Below are 15,011 nucleotides of genomic sequence, written 5' to 3'. Positions count from 1 at the left end.
TCCTCAAGTTTCTTTTTTGTGAGGAAAAAGGAGGGAGGTCGATCACAGTGGGTTTTAGTTATCCGTTACCTCTCATCGCTACGGCGGTGGAATCATTCCACGGAGCGCGTTTCTTCACAAAACTGGACCTCAGGAGCGCGTATAATCTGATGCGTATTCGGGGAGGAGACGAGTGGAAAACAGCGTTTAGTACCACATCAGGCCACTATGAGTACCTTGTCATGCCGTATGGGTTGAAAAATGCTCCAGCCGTCTTCCAATCTTTTGTAGATGAGATTCTCAGGGACTTGCACGGGCAGGGTGTGGTAGTCTATATTGATGACATCTTGATTTATTCTGCCACACGCCCCGCGCATGTCTCCCTGGTGCGCAAGGTTCTTGGGCGACTGCAGGAGCATGACCTGAGAAATGTGTGTTCTCCAAACCAGCCGTTTCCTTCCTGGGTTATCGCATTTCCAGTTCGGGGGTGGTGATGGAGTGTGACCGCGTTAACGCCGTGCGTAATTGGCCGACTCCGACCACGGTAAAGGAGGTGCAGCGGTTTTTAGGGTTTGCCAATTACTACCGGAGGTTTATCCGGGGTTTTGGCCAAGTAGCGGCGCCCATTACCTCACTGCTGAAGAGGGGGGCGGTGCGTCTGCGGTGGTCGGCAGAGGCTGATGGAGCCTTCAACCAGTTGAAGGCGCTGTTCACTGAAGCTCCCGTGTTGGCGCATCCGGACCCTTCGTTAGCATTCATAGTGGAGGTGGATGCGTCCGAGGCTGGGGTTGGAGCCGTGCTGTCTCAGTGCTCGGGCACGCCACCGAAGCTCCGTCCCTGCACTTTCTTTTCTAAGAAGCTGGGTCCGGCGGAGCGGAACTATGATGTGGGGGACCGGGAGTTACTAGCTATGGTAAAGGCCCTGAAGGTGTGGAGACACTGGCTAGAGGGGGCTAAACACCCTTTCCTCATCTGGACTGACCACCGCAATCTGGAGTATATTCGAGCAGCGAGGAGACTGAATCTGCGTCAGGCTAAGTGGGCCATGTTTTTACACGCTTAAGATTTACGATCTCTTATAGACCAGGTTCCCTTAACACTAAGGCCGACGCGCTGTCCCGTCTCTATGACACCGAGGACCGGTCCATCGAACCCACTCCCAGCCTCTCGGCTGGTGGCCCCGGTGGTATGGGAGGTGGACGCGGACATCGAGCGGGCGTTGAGGGTTGAACCTGCGCCTACACAGTGTCCGACCGGTCGTAGGTATGTGCCGCTTGGTGTCCGTGATAAATTGATTCGGTGGGCTCACACACTACCGTCTTCGGGTCATCCGGGGATTGATAGGACAGTGCGGGGTCTTAGGGGGAAATACTGGTGGCCCACCTTAGCTAAGGATGTGAAGCTCTATGTCTCTTCCTGTTCGGTATGCGCTCAGAGTAAGGCTCCTAGGTATCTGCCTAGAGGGAAGTTAAAACCCCTCCCGGTTCCACAACGGCCATCTCTCGGTAGATTTCCTTACTGATCTTCCCCCATCTCAGGGGAACACTACCATTCTGGTTGTTGTGGATCGGTTCTCTAAGTCCTGCCGTCTCCTCCCATTGCCTGGTCTCCCTACGGCCCTACAGACTGCAGAGGCTCTATTTACCCATGTCTTCCGGCACTATGGGGTTCCAGAGGACATCGTATCTGATCGGGGTTCCCAGTTCCCGTCCCGGGTTTGGAAGGCGTTTATGGAGCGTCTGGGGATCTCGGTCAGCCTTACCTCTGGTTATCACCCCCAAAAGTAATGGGCAGGTGGAGAGCGTAAACCAGGAAGTGGGTAGGTTTCTGAGGTCGTATTGCCAGGACCGGCCAGGAGAATGGGCGAGGTACGTTCCGTGGGCAGAGTTGGCCCAGAACTCACTTCGCCATTCATCCACGAATATGTCGCCATTCAAATGCGTACTGGGCTACCAGCCGGTCCTGGCTCCGTGGCATCAGAGTCAGACCGAAGCTCCTGCGGTGGAGGAGTGGGTACAGCGCTCTAGAGAGACCTGGCGGGCAGTCCAGGATTCTCTCAGGCAGGCCAGTGAACGGCAGAAGAGAGACGCTGACCGCCACCGCAGTGAGGCCCCGGTGTTCGCACCAGGGGACAGGGTCTGGCTCTCGACCCGAAACCTGCCCCTCCGCCTGCCCTGCCGGAAGCTGGGGCCGCAGTGTGTGGGGCCATTTAAAGTCCTGAGGAGGATAAACAAGGTGTGTTATAGATTGCAACTTCCCTCTTACTATCGCATTAACCCCTCGTTTCATGTGTCTCTCCTCAGGCCGTAGGTAGCTGGTTCCCTACAAGACGGTGAGGTGCCGGAGGTCCCTCCACCCCCTCTGGACATCGAGGGGTCCCCGGCGTACACAGTACGAGCGATTCTGGACTCGAGATGCCGGGTGAGGGGCCTGCAGTACCTCGTGGACTGGGAGGGGTACGGTCCGGAGGAGAGGTGCTGGGTACCGGGGAGGGACATTTTAGATCCTTCCCTCTTGAAGGATTTCCACCGCCTCCACCCGGATCGCCCCGCGCCTCGTCCTCCGGGTCGTCCTCGAGGCCGGTGTCGGCGCGCTGTGGGAGCCGTACTGTCACGAATCTCACCGAAGATGGTGCCTCTTCCTGTTCGGGCGGCGCTCGGTGGTCGTCGTCGCCGGCCTATTAGCTGCCATCGATTCCCTTTCCGTTTGTTCCTGTTTATTGGGTTTAATTGGGTACACCTGTTTTGAGTTAGTGTATGTTTGTAGGCTATTTAAGGGCACTAGGCCCGCTGGGTATTTGTGTGGGCTTGTTTTCTGTTATCTAGTGTATGAGTGTTATCAGTATTTTTCCGGACAGTTTTAGTCCATTGTATTTTGGGACGGGTTGTTTCATGCGCCCTGGTGTTTTGCATGTCGTGGCTCCACAGTCTATGGAATAAAATATCCACATACTGAATTACCTGCTCTCTGCGCTTGACTCCTCCACTCACCATTGTTAGAAATTGTAACAATAAGGCTGTAGCGTAACACGATGTGGAAAAGGGGAAGGGGTCTGAATACTTTCTGAATACACTTTTTATATTCTGGACTCTGACATTGCTCGTTCTAATATTTCTATATTCCTTAATTCCTTTTTTGGATTTTCCTGTATTGTTTTGTATTGTTAGGTATTAATGGACTGTTCTCCAGGAACACAAGCATTTTGCTTAACATCTTAAAATTATTTAGAATTGTATTTTATTTGTTCAATAATATGCATGCCAGTCCCTCTTGGCTAAGAGTTGGGGAAAGACTGACTGCATCACTTCTTGTGGTTTGCATAGTCAACATAAACACAGCACTGACACACACTTAACCCAACAGACATGCCACCAGGGGTCTTTTCACAGTCCCCAAGTCCAGAACAAATTCAAGGAAATGTTCAGCATTTTACAGAGCCAAGATTGCATGGAACTCCTTTCTATCTCATATAGCTCAAGTGAACAGCAAACCTGGTTTCAAAAACAAATGGCACGACGCCTCTCCCCCACGTGACCTACTTGTTGTGTGCATGTACCGACATGGATTTGTAACTGATAGGTGCAAACACACACTACATGTTCATGTTTTTCAATGTATGTAAATCTTTTTTTTCCTGTAATGTCTTTCTTTGTTATGTGTCGGACCCCAGTAAGACTAGCTGTCGCCATTGGCGTCGGCCAATGGGGATCCTAATCAAATAAAATCAATCACATACACACATAAGCACGCAAGACAAGGGTAAAGCCCTAAATCTTATTCTCCTTATTGCATAATGATTCCCCTTCGAAACACTTTGATCTGTTCTAGGTGACTGCCCTTGGAGTACATATATTCATCTCACTTCTATTATCACTACTTAGTGTTGATGATCACCCAAAATGTTCCAGGTTCTATTTAATCCTCCCTCTCCATCTGTCTGGTTCCCTCTCCCACTTCCTCTTCTCTCTGTCTACGTCCCTTCCTCCTTCCTTCCATCCCTCTCGTATCTCCATCTCTGTCCCGCCCTCTATTCCCCTCCCCCCTCCCCCCATCTGTCCATCCTGGTTCTATCCTCTGGTCTGGGAGGGAACATTATGCTTGAAGAGACTTCAGTTTCAGCGTCATGACACACGCACGCACACACATTCAGCTTCACGACTGTGGGGAGAGTCCTCTGCAGTGCTGTACAAACACACATGGTTCTCGCATTGAAGTAGTGGAGCAGTGATACAACTCGCACATATACATACACACACACACAGGCACTTAGTAACGCATGCATACACGCACATAGTCATGCAGGCACACATGCACACACACACTACACTGTGACCTCAGTTGGCACAGCATGACCATGTGTATTATAAACTATCTTGTTGCAGGAACTTATATATGTGTTTATTTAGTTTTGTTGTTATCGCTAAGATTACAAAGAAGGACCAGACAGACACAGATTGGTATATATACATTGTATACCTGCAGGTCTTAGGAAGTAATTAGCCACTAATATCTAATACATAGATATTCTATATAGATATGCCACCACTTAGTAAAGACTATGTAGGTTGGTGTAATCCCGTGTCCCTCCCTATATGTTCTATCTGCCTCGCCTACAGTCTGCTCATAATGATTAAAGAGATATATGTGTGTGTGTATCAGGGGGGATGAGGAGAGGGGAGGCTCGATGCGCTGCGGGGCCGTTTGTTACATCAGCCTGTAGTCCTACAGTATCCCCCATCCCCTCCTCCTTCTCCCCCTCTCCTCCTTTTCCGCTCCTCTTCTCTGATGCTGAGCCATGAGCTTGGCATGGACGCCCAGGGGCTCAGAGAGACACTGCCAGCTGGGATAACTGTGCCAGCGTGCCTCGTGCACACACATACACCACACACTACATGCACGCGCACACACACAACTCCCCTCCCACAGTTGCCCCAACTCTGTCCAATCAGAATTCCACCCCTCCCCCACAGTGCAATTGGGGGGGGGGGGGGGGGGTGTAGGAGCGGGGGCGTAGAGGGGGAGGGAGAGGAGGAGAGGAAAATTCCACTGGGTTATTGTCTGGTCCACTGGCATTATATACACACACAGTGGCATTCAACCTTGGGGTGTCAGTGCCATGGTGGGATTATTGTGCGTTCGATGCCATCCGGTGTTTGCAGCAGCTAGGGGGCTGTAAATTCACGTGACACATTACTCACTCGGTGTGTACGGCTGTGTGTGTGTGTGTGTGTGTGTGTCTTTGCATACACATGATGTGTTACTGTCTGTGCAGAGCAGGGCTTCAATATGGCCCTGGATGGAAAAATACAACGTGTATGATACATGAATTAGATCTAAATTAAATGTCATATTGTTGGTAGACCATTTCAACGAGTTATTGACTATGGTTATGAGGTATTCATACTATATCCTAAATTGATCTGCAAAATCGAAATAATAATGATAAGAGTGTGTGTGTGTGTGTGCATAAACACCATATCCTGCTACTATTTATAAACCCTATATGTGCTACAGTTTAATGCATGGAAAGAAGTACATCATATGAGACAATATCCTGATAATGGATATATACAGTGGCATAGAACAACACTCATCCCATTGCAGAGCATTCGTGGTCATACTTGTGTCCGTCTGTGTTGAGTCCCACCCACAGTGCATGTGACTACTGTATACCTACAGTACATTATACATAAATGAACGTTATCTGTAGCCTATAGGATATCTCGTACACAAAATGCAGCTCAAAGTTAAAACTGTTGTTGTTAACTGTACGTGTGTGTGTGTGGATGTGTTTAACTATACTTGTGGGGACCAGAAGTCCCCACAAGAAAAGTAAATAAACAGACATTTGACCAACTGGGGTCAAATGCTATTTCTGGGGAGTTTAGGGTTAAGTTTAGAATTAGTGTTAGAATTAGGTTTAGGGGTTAGGATTAAGGTTAGGTTTTGTGGTAAGGGTTAAGGTTAGGGGTTCGGGAAAATAGGATTTTGAATGGGACTGAATTGTGTGTCCCCAGAAGATTAGTTATACAAGACTGCGTGTGTGTGTGTGCGTGTGTTAACAGTACATGTTACTGGACCTGCCACCTTGTAAAGTGATGAGCTCGTCACCTAAGATATTCATTGAGTGTAACTCTGTAAGAGTAACCGTCTGTGTGGTGTTGCTATGGCCAGGGGTTAGAACACTGTACAGCAGGTAGACTGGTGCTGTGTATCTTGAAGAAAGACACATCTATGCTAAATCAATAAAAATAAAAAAACGAATAAAAGAGCAAGGTAGCTTGAAGACTCAAAGGGAGTATTTTTCTAAAGCGTTCTAAAATAACGCTACACTAAATCAATTGGAAAAGATTTACAACTCTTCCCTGTCTTAACCACCCCTGGTCAACCACGTTCCCCCTCTGTAGGGCCCCAAATGTCCCAAAATGTCCTTGATTCTCTTCCCAGTCTGAGTGCAGCTCTGAGTCTATCTATGTGTGTGTGTGTGTGTGTGTGTTTGTTTGTGCCTATCAGTGTCTCCTGTGTGGTCTGGCCCAATTAAAACCTCAAAAAGAATACTGAATGGCCGTTGCTAATTGCGGGCAGAAAACAACACACCCAACCCAACAAATATCAACCCCTCCACCCCTTCCATACACATACCAAATGGATCCATTTGTCCATCTGTCTGTCCCCAGTGTGAGTGTTAGCCCCACCAATGTAGAGGTGGTTGGGATTAGGTTCAGGGTTGTGGGAGGCTGCTGTCTGTCTGTCTCTCCCAGTGAGGGGGCCACCATGTGGGGTCATGGAGCAGCTGGGGTCAGCTGGCACTGGTGGATCATCCCCGTCTAACCCCACCTGTCAAACATGGACACCATTTGTTGCTACCAGAAATAAACCCTAGCGGTGTTTATCCCCAACCGTAATAAAAGCTTCTCTCTTTCTGTTTTCTGTTCTCTGTTCCTATTTGTTGCCCAAAATGAACCATAGGGCTAGATTCAACCCGGATCGAGGAAAATCTGCGTTCTAGCGCGATTGAAATGAGGTCATTTCCAATTGAGCCAACATACGGCACGCAGCGTTTCAAGTAAATGCAGTCTCACGCCATAGCGCGGCTCTTCCGAGATCTGAATTGAATCTAGCCCTAAGCCCTAATCTGGTGGTTAGCCCTAAACTCTACTGTGTGATGTTTTTTCTTAAAAGCAATTTTGGCTCCCTCTCTTCCTGTTTCTAGCTTTTTCCCCCCCAATTTCTCCGTCGGTATTCCTCCCTTTCTTTCACTCGTTCTCCATCTCTCTCTCCATGGAGTGTGATCTGGCTATTGCTGGTTGTCATTTACAGCCCCCCCACCTAAATTAACCCACAACCATGTCAGAGCAGATGAGAGACCATAGACACCATTGGAATCTTATACATTTCTATTACCATTTGCAGTTAAAGTTGTTAAAAGTGCTCCCGTTATTAAACGGGGGCTGTGTTATTTAAAGGTGTTATACAGCAGATAGCTTTTGATGGGTTGGTGTGTTTTATATATAAAACAGACAGAGAGGAATAGATATGGGGAGAGAGAGAGAGAGAGAGAGAGAGAGAGAGAGAGAGAGAGAGAAAGAAATCCATGAGTCGTGTTACAGACGCATTGGTGAGAGCTCCCGCACGCACGCGTGCACACACACCCACACACATACACCCACACACACACACTGGGCACCTGAAAATATAAAAAAACAGAGGACCAAATGCAGTCCTCTTTCTACCCCCAAAACTAGATTATCTCTGTGCTTTGTTTTTTGAGTGGGGGAGGGTGGAGGGGTTATTTGTTTATTTTCTTGGTCGCAGAGAGCACAACATGCACACACACACACACAGCCACGTACTCCCTCACTGATTTACTGTTGTATTCAAACCATTTACCCAAAGTAGGCTACTGTCAATTTTTTCCCAACAAATACTTTACAACCCACCGAGAAACAACAACCTTGACTCTTATAAAACCCTGATATTTAGTGGGCTAGTGTGTCATTTCAAACCATAATGACATGGAAAATCTGGTAACCTTTTATAACCTCTATATAGCCATCCTTTTGACCTCTATGGTAAGTGTGTCATTGTATTGTTGGGTATTGAAAAACATAACGACATGAAAAATCATGTAACCTCTATATAACCTTTTATAACGTGTTATAACTGTTGAGATACGGTCCAGCTTGTCCTTTATGCCATTGTATTGTTGTGTATTGACCAAGTCTTATTTTTGCATTTTGCATTAAACATTGAGTTCCAACAGAATGTGTCCCTGAGGCGTATATGCCACTGCTTGGCTATAGTGTTGTGTTGTTTAGTAATGGCTCCATCAAACCCAGTGTTGGGGCCAAGGCCATAACCCAAAAGTGTGTGTATGTATGTGTATGTATGTGTGTGTGTGTGTGTGTGTGTGTGTGTGTGTGTGTGTGTGTGTGTGTGTGTGTGTATGTGTGTGTGCATGTGTGTGTGACCCAAAACTTCTAATGGATGCCATTTCTATGGACAATTTAAATCAGATTGGTCTTCCATGCTGACTCTCTCTCTCTCTCTCTCTCTGTGCCCTGCCACACATCAACTACTTTGCCCATTGCCTATACCACTGAACCATTGCCTATACCACTGAACCATTGCCTATACCACTGAACCATTGCCTATACCACTGAACCATTGCCTATACCACTGAAATATAAATACAGTACATTTGAGAAAAGGATAGTTCTGATACTGTGGTGCCATTGAAAATGTCATAGTTATGTTGGTTGTTGAGTTAACGCTATAAACAGATAACACTCTTGTTTTTAAATCTTCCACCCGTCAAGCCTTGTCCGGCATCACCATTTCAGACCATGCTTACAAATGTTTTCACCAAAATGTCAACTTGATAAACATTTTTTTACCCACACTACATTCTACTGTATGTTTGAGAGTGTGCATGAAAGAAAGGAAGAAAGAATGAAAGAAAATGGTAAATGTAGCCCGAAGCCTACACACGTGGCTTTTTGTGCGATTTATGTTCAGTGGGTATGCTATCTGTTTCATTTGTTTATGTTTGTGTGTTTTTGTACATTGTGGTGCATGATAACACTTGTGTTACACTCTCACATTGTCGTGGCGTTTCGTTTGTTTAGTTGTCTGTGCCCCTGTAAAACACACACATCTCACCACCCCACCTTTATTGTTCTTGTTTTCTTTTCTTTTTTTTTTGTCCTTGTAAATATCTATAAGTCTAACACAAAAAGTGAGCTCTTTTAATATATAGAAAGAGCCTAACATTCTGGCATGCACTTGTTGTTTTCTCTTTTTTTTTCCGTGTTACTTTTCTTTTTTTTAACCTAACACCCAACAAAGGCAAATATCAAAACAGAGAAAGTTGAGGGGGGGGGGGGGGGGACTAAGGAACCAAAAAAATCATAAAGAAACAATCAACAAAGAACTTCTGAAAACGTCAGAGTCTGTAGTGCTGTGTTTCATTCTCGAACATTTCTAACATTTCTGTTCTGTTCCCTGTTAGTCTTGCATTGTTCGCTTATCCTATAAGAAACAAAATACCACTACAGATATACTACTCAAATACTACTCAAATACTACTCAAATATTACTCATATACTACTACACACATAAGCAGCCCGGATTTCAGTTTGCTATTATCATCACAATGTTAGAATGGCTTCACAATGTTTCTACAGTTACACAACGTCTCTGTGTTTTGCCGCTGTTCTGTCTTTAACAATGTCACAATATCTACTGTTGCATTACACATGTAATAAGGTTTATATGTTTGTAGATGTTAAAACGTCCTTGGTTAAACTACCTATCCTAACAATGGAGAGAAAGGGAGGATATATTGAAATGCACAATTTTCTTCACAGATTACTACTACTACAACAATATTATATAAACGCAAGCAAAAAAAAAATGTGTAAAAGGAAATAAATGTTACCAGTCAATACTACTTCCCCTTTTGTAGCCATCACTTTAAGATTATACAGTGTTAAAAATAATAATATTGTATTACATGTAAGTATATGGCTAGGTTTACACCGAAACATCCTTTTGTGAGTGTGTGTGTGTAAAGTGATGAAACTTTAACTTCTACCTCCGTGTCCCATAATCGAAGCATATACTCGCCCCACCAAATAATACTAGCTTCCCTCCTTAGTAAAGAATAACGTGTTAAAAGAATGCATAACTCAATCACTTGGTCAATACAGAAACGTACTGCCATAGACAAAGTCAAAATGCATATCTTAAGTATTGTCCTAATGAGGTTTCTCAAGTATTTATCTTGTATGTTTGAACTTCGTCATTTTGCTCAGTGTAAACCTAGCCACGTTTCTGTGCCAAACCCATCGTCACTCCCCAACATTCACACATTTTGCATTCGAGGTGGATAAAAACAACACGTTCAATTAGACCTCTCGTTGCTTGTAAAGGTTTTTTTTTTAAATTATTGTATTTAAAATAGTTTTGCATCTGTCAGTCTCACAAATGGTTTTCTCTTCTGAAAACGGAATAATAATAATCAATCATAATAATAAATAAATAAACGAAATCGTTTTTTCTCTCCAAATCACCGCTTGAGAATAAGCAGGGAAAGTTGGGTATAAAAAAAAACTATTAATAAGAGAAAAAAAAGGGAATACATTTTTTTCAAATAACCAACTTGGCTTGATTAATGTATGTACCCCTCGGCAGACACACAGCTGGAAATCCAATAAGAAGTCTCACTAAAATGACTTTAAACTGTAAAGTTATTAGACTAATAAATGTACAGTATATCCTGACTTTTATCACTCAGGATCCTATAATACTAGCATGAATTGATCAGTATAACCTGATTGCAGGTTATAACCTGTTATAACTGTTGAGTCAGTGGCATATAGGCTTCAACGCACAATATATTCCACACTGTACTCTGCGTCCGTATATAATCGTGAGACTCTAGGTGAAACTCGACAGCTGCAGCCATATCAAGGAAAAAAGGGCTATATGAAAACTCCAGCACCTTAACCTTTGCTCTATGACCTTTGACCTTGTGACCTTGGTGGTTCCGAGCAGGGGTCAAGGTCTTGGCACTTTCATGTAACCCAAGTCTACATAACATATGTATTTGTATGTTCATTCAGACATTGGTCATTTAGTTGGACCCCCTATAGGGAAAGTTTGGCAAGGTAGGTGTGAATATTTTGCCGCTTTTTGACTTTTTGATGTTGAAAAATAAAAACAATCGTGAACAGCAATGGCCATGTCTTTGACCAAAAGCTGTCTATTTGTTCACTTTAAAGGCGTCTCCAGATACATCTAATCTTGAGATCTCCAAAATATCTCTTATTATTTCTAATAAAGGAGATTGTTGAGTCACTTTCAGGCACAGCAGTAATTGCCATCATTCAATTTCTGTACATGTACATTTACGGTGATGTTTTTTTCCTGTAGATTTTTTACAGTAGGTCATACAGAGAAGCTGTGTTTCGACCTTCATATTATAAATAATCAAGTCTGATTGTGACGTTATAACAACAGTATAGTTTGACAGATGGGGCTGTGTTGTGTTGCCTGGGAGACCATCTGAGAAGACTTTGGTTTGACTTTAACTGACATTTGGACCCAGAACACCCCAGTATTCGGGTGGGATTATTCCACTTAATAGGGAGAATAATATCATAGTATGCTGTTTCTTTGCTTTACATCTTTGGATGTAAATAAGAAAGAAAGAAGGAAAGGGAGTTAAGTAAGAGTATTCACTCAAGATTACCTGAGGAATGAATGTGGTGGTGGAACATTTGATCAGGAAGCTCTGAGACCTTTGAAGTGAATTGAATGAAACCCCACTGAATGACCACGTCTGGTGTTACACAGAAATCCCCCCACCCCAGTCTGGTGTTACAGAAAAATCAATCCCACTTAACATTTTTCCAGAACTTGGGTATGGATACGCAACCGGAAACTGTTTTCGTGTTTGTTTTAATCTTAAAGTGCATATAGCATCTAAAACCTCTTTTAAACTGTTCAAACATACAAAATTACAAGATGGTGTGTCTTGTCTTCTTCTAAAAGTCCATATTCAGACTTCCTTTCAGATAGATAGATTTTTAGGCTATTTACAATGTACACATGAATGTATGCAACAGGGGTACATACTGTATTTCATGTGCAAGACAGTCAGTGCTACTTTGGGTTGGATAACATGCACATAGCACGGTTCGCACGATTAGTTATCACAACACAGAGGCTATATGCATGGTCACAGATAAATGGGGTAGAGGGTCCAGTTGCGTTTCACCCATAGAGATAGAATACCTAGAATGGCCATCCCCATTCAAATCAATGGTAATGGCTGCCATGTTTCTATTCCTAGGGTTTCTTCCACTCCCATGTTCCTTACAGTATTTTTCATAACATATAAAATGCACAAAAGCACAATACAGTAGTTGTTCACAGTTTCGAAGAGACATTGGCATGGGGCGGTATGGTCAAGTAGTCACTTTATATCATTTTCTTTTATCTCCCCCTCGGAAAGGAAATGAAGAGGAAAAGACTTGAAACCTCTTAGTTCTGCTTGTGGTTTCAGTTCAAAGTGTTTTGTTTGAATGACAGTTCCAGTTGAATGTATCATTTGCAAACATGAAGCTTTCATTTGTGCTTCTCGTCTTAATTACTTTTCACAGGCGTGGGCAACATTTTGACACAAACTCACGCCTGCATTTCTGTCTTTGACTGAGATTAAGAGGGGATGAAAAAAACAAAGGAAAACAAAACAAATGTAAAAACCACTTTCCCGGGACAGGGCGATGATCAAACACGCATTATGGGTAGGTGCTTTCATCCATTTAGAAAATATAGAAACATGGGATTATGATCAATTTGACATGTTACAGTATGTGCTTGTGTGTGTATTACATATGTTACATGTGTGTATTACATATGTTACATGTGTGTATTACATGTGCATGTCTGTGTACAACTACACTACTCCTGGCTACTCGATATCAATGGCAGCACTGTCTGAATCCATTCCAAGCCTAGCTATAATTTACCCATTAATGACTATTATCCTGTCATTATACCCTCGACACAGAGTCCATTCCAACATCCAGAGCTTCACGCAATTGAGCCAAAACCACATCCACCAGCAGCGGCTTCCAACAGCCATAAAAGTAGACAGTAGGTATCCGTCTGGCTCTCTCCAAAACCCACGACAAGCATCTGAAAAACTCTCTCTCTTCCTAACCTCTCCCCCCGTTCCCTCTTCTCCCCTTCCAAACTCGAGATAACTCGAGATAAGCGTCCGAAAAACCCTACACATCTCTCTTTCCTAACCTCCCCCCCCTTCTCCTCTTATTCCCCTTCTCCTGTTCTCTCTTTACAGAGCCATTGTCCTAAATGGAACCATATTCCCTACATAGTGCACTGCTTTTGATCAGAGCCCTATGCGGGCCCTGGTCAAAAGTAGTGTACTACAGAGGGAATAGGGTGCCAATTAGGACGGAGGAGGAGTCTTTCCATTCACAACCCGCTGAGACAGTAGCGGATCAGGTGGTTCGGTAAGGAGACCATTGCCCTATTTGACTGAAAAGGGTCTCTGTCTCTCTCCCCATGCAACCAGACACTGCGACACATCGACAGATTACGCACACACACGCAGGCATGCACGCACACACATGGGGAGAAAGTCTGGCTGAAACTCTAGCTAACTGTCGCGGAGCCTCTTCAGTGTCGCTGGGTAAGCAGTAAGCAGTTCAGGAGAGGAATAGACATTCCTGCCTGTGTTCACGTCGACGCATGTAAAGTGTGTGTGTGTGTGTGTGTGTTTAGGGCCCCTTACTGTATCATTTATCCTGCCATCAGCAGGCGATGGGCCTTCAACTCCATCTCCATGTGGAGTTAGTCTATATATATATAAATACAAACCTTGCTGGTTCTTACCTCCCCATAGGGGATTAAATGTATTTTAGTCTTGGAAGGAAACCCTGACCGTGTGTCTGAAACTGAAATTCCCTATATCAGGGATGGGCAACTTTGATGGGGTTGGGGACACGGAACTCGTCATGAGGGACCACAATTACTTGTGGGTCTGCGTACCCATATGTGCATACCCCCCACCACATTGGCAGCAAATTATTTTAGCAGCCCCCCTCTTGACAGCTGAGAGAACATTTTAGAATTTTTTAGAGGTACTTTTTTGCAATTCTACACATTTTGCCATGGGGTGGAGAGAAATGTTTGCATAGCTGCGGGAAGTAGGGGTGCTGAGAGTACTTCAACACCCCATGAAAAATCGAATTTAAATTTGTATATATTAAAATAAATTTTCTCCATCAAATTAGTACACTAGCCCTTTATTACTTGTGTATGAGCGGAGATAAATACTGGCCAGCAGAGTAGAGAACCTTGTGTATTCTACTATTCTAACTTGCAACAGTAAGTTAAGATGCCAACTGAATTGATCCGAGGGCCATCAAAAGGGGGCGGCGCCAGTTGCCCATCCTTGCCCTATATAGTGCACTACTTTTGATAAGGGCTCTGGTCAAAACTAGTGCACTACATAGGGAATAGAGTGTCATTCCGGACACAGCCTCACCCTGCATACAGAACAGCATAGCGCTTTCACTTGACTTCCTGGTTCTCTAGTTGCCCTGGATAGCAGATGTGAACACAACACTGGTTGTGTGAAAAATGTAACCCAGTCGAAATAACTGGTGACCAGAAAAGACAACCTATCACTCACAGCACTGCCAATGAGACACAGGCTGTACCCCTGTTCCTGGAGAGCTACCGTCCTGTGGGTTTTCACTCCCAACCCTAAAATAGCGCACCTGATTCTAATCACCGGCTGATAAGCCGAATCAGGTTAGTTACAACTGGGGTTGGAGCAAAAACCTACATGAGGATAGCTCTTCAGGAACAGGGTTGGAGCGAAAACCTACATGAGGATAGCTCTTCAGGAACAGGGTTGGAGAGCCCTGTTGAAGTGTCTACAAGGACACATAGTGTGGATACATGTCAATGGTAGTATGTATGTATAAATAGTT

Source organism: Oncorhynchus mykiss, chromosome 21, assembly GCF_057628025.1.
Source record: "Oncorhynchus mykiss isolate SJ-2025 chromosome 21, ASM5762802v1, whole genome shotgun sequence".
NCBI classification, from domain to species: domain Eukaryota; kingdom Metazoa; phylum Chordata; class Actinopteri; order Salmoniformes; family Salmonidae; genus Oncorhynchus; species Oncorhynchus mykiss.
The sequence above is the reverse complement of the archived record's forward strand: the minus strand, read 5'-3'. Positions refer to the sequence as shown.